Source organism: Gavialis gangeticus, unplaced genomic scaffold (genome assembly GCF_001723915.1).
Source record: "Gavialis gangeticus isolate Ggan-Ray unplaced genomic scaffold, GavGan_comp1, whole genome shotgun sequence".
NCBI lineage: Eukaryota > Metazoa > Chordata > Crocodylia > Gavialidae > Gavialis > Gavialis gangeticus.
The window spans coordinates 20,147,392-20,153,911 of record NW_017729008.1 but is presented as its reverse complement, the minus strand read 5'-3'; the positions used below and the strand labels follow the sequence as shown (position 1 = coordinate 20,153,911).

Sequence of the window (6,520 nt, the reverse complement as noted above, 5' to 3'; positions counted from 1 at the left end):
CCTCCTCTGGACCCTCTCCAGGTTCTCCATGTCCCTCTTGAAGTGCGGCGCCCAGAACTGGACACAGTACTCCAGCTGCGGCCTGACCAGCGCTGGAGCAAGACCTCTCTGGACCTGTTAGTGATGCCCCTGTTGATGCATGACAGGGTGCAGTTGGCTCTGCCTATTGCTTCATCACATTGGTGACTCATATTCATCCTGTAGTCAATCATGACTCCAAGATCTCTCTCTGCCTCTGTGCTGCCAAGAGGATCAGCTCATAATCTATAACCATAATGCTGGTTCCTTCTCCCCAGGTGCAGCACTCTACACTTGTCCTTGTTGAACCGCATCCTGTTCAGATCCGCCCACTTCTCTAACCTATCCAGGTCTGCCTGGATGTGGTCCCTGCCTGCCGGTGTATTCACTTTACCCCACAGCTTGGTGTCATCAGTGAACTTGAACAGGGTGCTCTCCACACCTTCGTCCAGGTCACTAATGAAGATGTTGAACAGGACCAGCCCAAGGACCGAGCCCTGGGGGACTCCACTGCCCACACCCTGCCAGGTCGACATCAACCCATCCACCACCATCCTCTGGGTGCGCCCCTCAAGCCAGTTTGCAACCCATGTGACTGTGCATTCATCAATGCCACAGTCCCTCAGCTTGCCCACCAGAATTGGGTGGGACACTGTGTCGAAGGGCAATATGTTTGATATCCACATTACTCTTCAACGCAGGTGAGCACAGGCCTCTGGAGCATTAGGCTCAAGTTTCATAGATCATAGAATTAGAGAAATTAAGGGCTGGAAGGAAGCTCAAATGTTCATCGAGTCCAACCCCCCTGCTCTGGGCAGGAATACTGCTGAGATCTAATGAGTTCAGCAAGGTGTCTGTCCAGTCTGCTCTGGAAGACTTCCAATGTTGGGGACTGCATTGCCTCCTTGGGAAGTCTATTCTGGATTCTGGTCACCCTTACCATAAAGAAGTTCTTCCTTATGTCCTACCTGAAACCATCCTCTAACAGTTTATGGCCATTGCTCCTTGTGGTCCCCTGGGGTGCCCTAGTAAACAATTTTTCTCCCAGCTCCCAATATTCATCCCTTACATACTTATAGATGGCCACCAGGTTCCCTCTCAGTCTTCTCTTCCCCAGGTTGAACAGTCCCAGATCCCTTAGTCTTTCCTCATGTTTGTCCTCCAGGCCCTTAATCATTCTTGTGGCCCTTCTGTGGACTCTTTCAAGATTCTCCACATCTTTTTTGAAGTGCAGCGCCCAGAACTGGACACACTACTCCAGCATGGGTCTCACCAGCACCAAATAGAGAGGAACTATCACTTCCTTAACCCTGCTCGCAATGCATCGGCTAATGCACCCCATGAATCTGTGTGGATTTTATGCTATCTCTGTGAATTCATAATGCTGTGAATCTCTGTAGATTGTGAACACCTACCAGGAGGAAGAATTTCCTTCCACATCATTAGGAGTCTTTCAGTTTGTGAGATTAAAATTTCCTCAGTAATGAGCCCATATGTGTATAGCAGAACTTGGCTTCTAAGGTACTTGTGAGTGTCTCAGGACAGAATTTACTCCTTACTATGGAGTTTTAATGTCTATTCTGTTTTTTTAAACCAGGGTTTGGGGATATATGTTCCCTTTTCTTCTTCCACTTCTAGAAAACAAATTTAGAGAAATCTGATATTTTTTCACTTTTTAAAAGGAAGGGAGAAAGCAGTGATAATTAACATCATAATTCAAGTTACAAGTAATTGCTCTTGAGAGACTGCAAAGAACTGTTATTCATTTGATTATCATAGTAGGTTTTTATATATCAAATCAATAGTCATGTGACTGATCACATAACACTTTTTATTTAGATTTCTGAAACACTAACAAGATTGAGAATTCATAGAATCATGGAAAATTAGGGTGGAAGGGACCTCTGGAGGTCATCTAGCCTAGCCCTCTGCTCAAAGCAGGACCAGCTCCAACTATAATGTCCCCAGCTTTATCTTCCATTTCTGGATAAAAAAATTCAGATAAAACTTGTGACAAGGGTGCTTGTACAACTGACTGTCTCTGTCTTGGGGAATTGGATTGTCTGTATTGATTATTTCCTCTCCTTAGTCTGTGGTTTTGTAGGTGTTAATCGTTGCTAAGTAACTCATTACCTAGTAGCTACTCAGTACTGTGTATTGAGCTGGTCCCTGAGTGAATCATAATTGCTTGGTAACTGGTAACACAGTAGCTTAGCAGCCAGGCCTGCAATAGTTCCCCTCACCCACCCCCACCCTGTGCCCCAAGACAGACACAGTTGCACAAGCACCCATGACACGAATTTTGCCTGTCAGCAGCTAGAGGTGCAGGGCCCCAGAAGCTCTGCACCGATCTCCTCAACAGCTGGCAGGCTTCATGGCCACAGCAGAGGCTAGCAGGCCTGCAGCTTTCACCCTCATGTGCCTTAACACACACAATGTCATCCATGTCATGAGTTTTGCTTGTCATGAGTTTTCCCCCAAACTTCTGCACTTATAGCCTTGAAACTTGGCAGGCTTTGTGGCCTCGCCAGAGGCCACCACCCTTGCAGTTTTGACCCCACTGTGGCTTAACACATATACGTGACGAGTTTTGCTTTTAAGAATTTGGGATACAGTTCCTCCCAAACCCCTGCACTGATCTTCCTGAAACATAGCAGGCTTTATGCTGTCAGCAGAGGCTACCACTCATGCAGGTTTTATCCAAATAAGACAAAAAACAACAAACTTATAGCTAGTTCACTGATTCCCCATTATACCCTATGGCCGGTTGTCCAAGGCGCCTCCAAAGCTTCAGAGCCACTTTGGGCAGATCGAAACGGGAAACCGATCCGGAGCTCCGGATTGGATCCCTGGCATCTGAAGTGGCCGGAGCTGAAGCCAGATCAAATAACTGCCTACTTGCACAGGTCTACTGGTTATTATTAACCTCTACATTGACCTAAGTAATTCAACCCTGCAGACAGAGCAGTGAAGGGAATTGGATCACTTCAATAATACATTATTGATGCATGCACATACAACTTGCATAGCTCTCTAATTAGGTCCTCATACATGCATTCAAAGAAGAGTGTGTTTTGGGTTTTTTGGTTGTTGGCTTTTTTTGCTGTACCTCAGTTTAAATATTCTTAGCTGCATGTACATTTCTAACTGGCTGCCACCTTACCATAAAAAGAGGAAAAAGGAAAGGGCATTGAATGGCTCAGTGGTTAGATTAAAACAGTATTTCACTTCAAGTTACTGGTTTCTGTTGTTCACCCTTTTGGGGATATGACAGCAGCTACGTGACAGGCAAATAGGCTTGTCATCGTGGAAAAGGCAGAGCTGTCTAGCGCTCAAGACCCTTCAGTTCTTTTCCTGGCTCTGCCATTTACTTTTCTGTGTGACCTTGGGTAAGCACACTTCTGTGTCTCAGGTTATGCTTCTATAAATATAACTGTTGAGCTATGTTAACTGCTGTAGTGAAGCTGAGTTAGTGGCTGTAGAATGCTCTGGACCTTGGATTAAAGGCTTTGTAGAAGTGGCTAGGTATTGTTGTGTAACTATGCACTGACAGAAAAAACAGAGCTAAGGTGGCTGAGAGGTTTCTCCTTTCCTTCCAGAATGCCAAATCACCAAAACTCAAATCTCCAAAAAACAGGGTATAAATTTGAATTCTTGAAAGCCAGAAAATGCACAGCTAAGATGGACAGCTGCAGAACTTGAGCTCGGGGTGTCTCAATATTCACAGAGCGTGCATACTTCCGTTCGGCTCATGCTCAGACCGGAAGAGACGCAGCAGTCCCGCTCCCCATCCCCAGGTCCTGGCTTGCATGGAGTGGTAAGGGGAAGGGATCAGACTTGCCCCTGAAGGGAAGAACCCTCTTCCCAGATCCCAGATTCCTCACAGGAATCTCTTCAGGAGTCCTCAGGGGAGCTGAGCCCTACCAGAGCTTTGTATACACTCACGTGGGCTGACAGAAACCTCTGTCCTTAATCCTCTCACTCCCCTTGCCACCACCTGTATATATCCCCTACCACCTGGCTCATTTATCCTCCTTCCCTCACTGTGGCCTCAAACACTTTTCCTTAGTTCCCTTACTCTTCTACCCCCTTCTCTCCTACTAAACAGTTGCATTTATCATGGTTTTTCAAAGACAGCTTAGGCCCTTCTGTAAATCGGGGTTCTTTTCTCAAAATGTAAAGAAAACCAGAGAAGATAGTAGGCACATGCCTACAGACAGAGTTTGCCTAGGTTGAGAAGTTAAATTGCCACAGCAGGTCCCTTTGAATTACACAGATAATATTAAAGCAGCTTGACTAGAAATCTTCTTATCTAGCCTTTCTGCATATATTCATCACAATCTGTGTGTTGTATGTGCATACGTGTGATAATCCAGAGAGGCTAATTCTTCTTTTAATATTTTATTCATTATTGTTTACCAGAGGGGCTGCTAGATAAATGATGGCCAATTCTGATCAATTGAGGGAGTGGTAGAATTTATACGGTCGGAGTGGGCATCATAAAATACTACTTTTAATTTGGGGAAAGGGACTGTAGCTGGGGTATCCTTTCCTCAATGATCTTGCATTCGGATCACTAGCCCCCATCTTCCTGCTTGTACCCGTATGATAGAAAAAAATAAAAGAGAACCAAGTAAGAATGCAGATTTCACAGCACTTACAATTGACCTTCAAGCAGAGAGCAGTTCTCAGTCTTGACTATCACAGGGAATACACTCTGCTATTATAATGGAGAAAGAAGGGATGTTACTTGTTAGTGTACTTCATCATGAGGTGAAAAAGATAGCACTACAGCAACAGAATCAGTCAAATTTGGGGAAAGGAGGCAATTTTTTGTAGATATATGCAAAATTATATGTAACATTTTCCCCAAAAAGCAACAGAAGGAATAGCTGTGTATTAGAGACATGTAAAAGATATGAATGTATCAGATCAACTCATTCTTCAAGATTCAGTAGGACAGTGATCAGGGGGCAGCAGGGCAAGCCCTACGAGGAGAGGCTAAGGGACCCAAACCTGTTCAGCCTCCACAAGAGAAGGCTGAGGGGGAATCTAGTGGCCTGTTACAAACTAGTCAGGGGGGACCAGCAGGCATTGGGGGAGTCCCTTTTCCCCTGAGCACTGCCAGGAGTGACTAGAAATAATGGTCACAAGCTGGCAGAGGGTAAATTCAGACTAGACATCAGGAGGCGCTACTTCACTGTCAGGGCGGCTAGGATCTGGAACCAACTTCCAAGAGAAGTGGTGCTGGCTCCTACCCTGGGGGTCTTTAAAAGGAGGCTGGATGACCACCTTGCTGGGGTCATTTGACCCCAGTACTCTTTCCTGCCATGGCAGGGGGTCAGACTTGATGATCTGCTCAGGTCCCTTCCAACTGTACCAACTATGAAACGTATTGAACAAAATTTTAAGCAAGGACCTGAGCCAGAAAACAGTTGTACTGTACAAAGGGAAGAGGAATACTGCCCAGAATTAAAAATTAAGGTTGTATAACCAAGTACTAAATAAATGCACAGTAACTAGAATTACTGTGCAGTAGAACCAACAAATGCCTATTTAGCGACACTACTGTGCAGTAGCCTAATAATACTGCTCAGTAGTATATTAGCACCATCTGTGCTGTGCCCTTCCACCCCCTAAAATCTATGTATCTATATTACTGTGCAGTGTTATTAGGCTACAGCACTGTTAGCATCTGGTGTAGATGCACCCACTGAAGCACAGGGTAGTGAGCGCTGTCTCTAATCTCTTGTACTTGAAAGTTTTTCTGAAGAGTCTCTCCAGCTGAGATACAAATCTCAGATAAGCCATAGAGGCTCATGCTTAGCAATTCACCTGTGATATTGAGTAGCTCAAGTGTTATATATTTGAATGGTCATTATACAGTTCAATGCCATCTAAATTATTCCTACAGTGTATGACAAGATATGCTTTCAATCACCTTGTACTTAAAATACTTTCATGGTGAACCTAAGATACTAAAATAAATTTTAAAATTAACTAATTCAAAACATAAACAGTAAAAAAGATAAGAAGTCTTTAAAAAGGCACTTTAAAAACATTTTGCACTTAGAAGTTACTGTTAGCTGCCTATTCTCAGGAGATGAGAATAATGGATGCAGGCAAACAAGCCTGCCAAAACGGGTTTCTTATCTTTCTGCAACAAATTTACATGTAGAAAATCTTGCGTGCACTAAAAAACAAATATAGCCTTGCTTGTCCTCTTTGCACAGATATCTGATGGCCTGGACCCACAACATGTCTACACCAATGTATTTTTACAACAGTGTCAATAAGGAGGAGGCACATGTCAGGTTGAATGGGCTTTTGATCAGGGTTGATCCTAGGCATAGCTCTATTATGTTCAGGCTATGGTCTATTATGGGTACTTCCCAAGCTTCTGGGCTTTGCTGGTTGCCACATGGAGCTAAAGGGAAGGTTTTACCCTTGTCCTGCTGTTCCATGTGTCTGGCTTCTTTTTTGTTTGTTTGTTTTGTGGGGG

At 44.4% G+C, this 6,520-nt stretch overlaps 1 protein-coding gene across 10 annotated transcripts in view; it reads left to right on the top strand.

Moving 5' to 3' along the window:
- MAGI2 (membrane associated guanylate kinase, WW and PDZ domain containing 2) overlaps positions 1 to 6,520 on the top strand; it is an 886,876-nt gene that overhangs the window by 138,466 nt on the left and 741,890 nt on the right. The gene's annotated exons all lie outside the window — the stretch shown is intronic.